Here is a 3,984-nt window from a genome sequence, read left to right as displayed (position 1 = left end):
GGTCAATCCCTTCAAGTCCATTAGGATTCTTGAAAGAGATATCCACGTTTCATACCAGGATGTCCAAAGAACATTAACAAAGTAAGGAAAGAGGCTTGTGAAGGTGGAAAGCCATTTTTGGCACTAGAAAAAGAAAGAAATTATCTGGCTCGTTGTAAGCCACTTTTAACTTCCTTTGACCTATTTTTTGACCCTTTCCTCCCCTACACCCTTGATGCCAACCCCCTTGACTACACCTTTTGTATGCGTGTCACGGGAAAGCCTACAGTGTCCGTCATACAAACAACGAGGCCCTCAAAGGCACTGTCGACCAGCACTGACATGCCATGACAAAGGACTATATCTGCAGTGGGTGTCAGGCCTTCCAAAGCCACCTGGAAGCCATCAATGACTCTAGGGGTGGCTACATTTATGATTAGGAGAGCTCAGACATACATTTTTTACATAATTAATTTTGTTGAAACTCTATCGCTTATTTATAAATTACATCTTGTTGAAATTTAAAATTCAAAGTGTTTAGATTTTAATAGACTGCTCGTTAGACTTAATTGAAAATATATAGCCTTAATATTAATCAAAGTGCAAACATGATCATAACAAATATATATTTATAATTGTACTAGATAAGAAAATACACATCTATGTCATTTCTAAACGGGGTTATATTAAAACTGAAAGCTTTTATGAAATAAGAAAGAATACATTTTTCAATTGACTAGTAATATTTAAGTTTTTCCTACATCAGGTTAAACCGTAAAGTGTATCAAGCTGAACTTTTGAAAGAAAACTTTCTTTCTTCCAGTAACCTCTACTAAAGGGGTATGATTAACTTTCTTATAATCCCGTATCTCTTACTTTAAAAATAAGATATTTGGCGTAAGGGGCAAGTTAGCATTCTGTAATTTCTTGTAAGTTTCTTGAAGTTTCATTCAAGGATTTGTGTAGACCACTAAATTAATAGAGCTACATTAATTTTGTCTTGTTAAGGCTTAAGTAAGCATAATCCTAAACTGAGACTATGGTTAAAAATTTAGGTAATTTTCGAAATAAGAAACTTTCTATGGAAATTTTTGACTTTAAAGATTTAAACTGGGAATGTTTATTGTTGAAGCCGAAGAAATTAATCTAGGAAAAAAACATTTGTACTTCTTGCTCGATCATTCGTTTTAAATTTTCAATGTAGGGTGAAATAAATATTAAAAATTTCAATATTTTGCAGGTTATAAGTTTCATTTAAAAAAAAATATATACACACAAATATTGAATACATGTAAATATGTTAAGATTTAAATATCTTCATTTTCACTGAGTAATAATGATCATTCCTTTATATGAAAAAAAAAAGAAAAAAAACTAGAAAAATAATACAAGGAACTATGATGAATAATTAATATCATCTAAACAAGTCGAACTCCTACACTATTCCCCTAGACGACAGAGTGAGTAAAGAGATCGTTTAGTTAGTAATACAAAATAAAGTGCATCATAAAAACATTGATAAATGAACAAATAGATCATTCTCCAGTTGTAGATCTTGTGCATCTTATAGTTGGAGACGCTGGCCGGATATTTAGAACTCCAAATGCACGTCGAAGTCTATCCATGGAGATATTCTCAATTCTTGATCCAAAGTCCAATTTATAGTCACGATCGTGCATCTAAATCACCTTAAAGGGGCCCAAGAAAGCTGGAGAAAGATACCCTTTTATTTGTTTATTTTTAACAAAAACGAATCTGTTTTTTTTTAATTGTTTGTTAATGGGCGCATTAAAGATATTAAAGGCTAAAGATCCTGAGCGACCTATGAATAATTGAAAAGGTGAATATTTAGAGCCCGGGTCTATTGATACTGAGTTCCTCAATCCCCATAACAATACAGGTAGTGCATTCATCCAGTCTTCTTTTTCTTCCAGCGTTCGTGCTACAAGTCCGGTTTTAAATGATCTGTGGAAACTTTTATGTGTCCATTGGACTCTGGATGATAGGAGGTTGTGTTCTTGCTTGCAATCGCAAGTTTTCTGCAAACACCCATCAATAATGAACTTGTAAACTATGTTCCTCGGTTAGACACAATGGTTTCTGGAACTCCAAACCTCGAAATCCAACCACTAAAAAAAAATTCATGTCATGGAGGTTATATCTGGAATAGGTATAACTTCTGGCCACCTTTTGAAACGATCCATAATAGCTAGGGCATAGCGCTGTCCCTGAATTAGTGGGATTGGACCAATTATGTCTTCATGAATAAAGGAAAGTCTTTCAGATGGAGGATCGAAAGACGACGTTGGTTTTGATGTCCTTAAAGGTTTAATTTTCTGACATGCTAAACACTCTATAGTGACTGACGTCTACTCACAAATTAGGTCAAGCATACAAAAGTGAAACCCTCTTTAACATTCCTTGGAATCCCGGATGATTGTCCTTGTGCACATAATGTATGATTATTTATATTTTTAATGAAGGTTAGGCCTATTGTGAGGATATTTATACTTCTAGAAAGAACGTCTGCAGTATGATTTAATTTTTAAGAAACGTGTTCGATATCACAATCTAACTCTGCTATGAATAAAAAAAAACTTTCTTGGTGTTCATTAGGGAATGGGAATGTCAATGGCAGTGACTTAAAAACTGTTAAGCGTGAAAACTTTAAAAACTTGTCCATCTAAAGCCCAGAGAAAATGTTTGATGCTTTCCTTAACACTTAATAATTCCCTGTCAAACGTAGAATATTTCTGTTCTGTCATTGAAAGAGCCTGAAACCAAAGAGCTAGAGGTTGCCTGTGTCCATTTACATTTTACTCGAGAAAAATTCCCATGCCTGTATCAGATGCATCAGTCGTCAGGGCTAAAGACAATGAACTATCTCTGAATACAAGTTAAATACTTTTAGACAAACTATTTATAATAATTGGACAGGTGTGTTCATGTTTTGTATTCCAATTAAACTTTACAGTCTTCTTTAAGAGGGGGTACAAATGAATTGTCAATTGAGTCAATCTTTCAATCGACTGAGAGTAAAATTGTGTCATGCCCAAAAATCTATGCAGTTCATCGTTTTATTTTGGAGTTTGTACTTTTTCGATTGCTTTTACCTTCCGTTCTAGCGGGCTAAAACCATTCGATGAAATAGAATGTCCAAGGAAGTCTACTGATTTCACGAAAAACTTCCATTTTTCAGGGGGAGAGGATCATACCAGCTGTTTTAAGTCTTGATAAAACCAGCTTCAACGTTTTCCAATGCTCATCCATCAACTCCAAAGCGACAAGGATATAATCAAGGTACAAAAACACATTTGGAATTCCCGTAGAATTGAATCGATGAGTCTCTGAAATGTCTGAGCTGTATTTTTAAGACCAAAATCCATCCTCAAATATTCATATAAACCAAATGGCGTAATGATTGTAGTTTTATATATCGAAGTGCTATTCATAGGTATTTGGTTATACACTCTGTGTAAATCCATTTTACTAAAAACAATCATACTTTTTAGATTAGCCACCAAATCAATACCGATCAAGGTCCGTCATACTATTTAATTGGCGATAGTCGCCGCACATTTGCCAGCTTCATTTGGGTTTAGGATCGACGTGAATAGTGGAGGAAAAATTAGAAGGAGACGATCGTAGGATTCCTTTCTACAACAATTCCATGACTTCGTCTTGCATAAAGTTTAACTTCTCACCATCTAACTTGCGTGATTTCGGAAAGCAAGGTAGACCTTTCGTCTAGATATGGTGTTCAAGTATGTGAGCTGGATAAATTATGTTGGCGGGGAGGCAGAAACTTATAATATGCAATCAGAAGATTGGTTGGCCAATCAGATCATATATGGAGTCAGGGAGGATGATGTTCGCCATAAACTTTTAAAAAAACACAAAGCATCTTAATTTGAAAGAGACCATTAATTTTTGCATAACAATTAAGACATTCAATGAGTTATAAATAAAGTTTAAATAATTAAGTATTAAAAGGTATTAATAGAA

General features: G+C 34.3%; 1 long non-coding RNA gene across 1 annotated transcript; it reads left to right on the top strand.

Annotated features, from left to right (window-relative positions):
- Window positions 1-1,436: 1,436 nt before the first annotated feature.
- Window positions 1,437-3,984, top strand: LOC139905296 (uncharacterized). The gene is made up of 2 exons (XR_011779934.1): window positions 1,437-3,433; window positions 3,492-3,984. It is a non-coding gene; the product is annotated as an uncharacterized lncRNA (long non-coding RNA).

Source organism: Lepeophtheirus salmonis, chromosome 5 (genome assembly GCF_016086655.4).
Source record: "Lepeophtheirus salmonis chromosome 5, UVic_Lsal_1.4, whole genome shotgun sequence".
NCBI lineage: Eukaryota > Metazoa > Arthropoda > Copepoda > Siphonostomatoida > Caligidae > Lepeophtheirus > Lepeophtheirus salmonis.
Note: the sequence above shows the minus strand (reverse complement) of the source record. Positions and strands in the feature narration are given on the sequence as shown.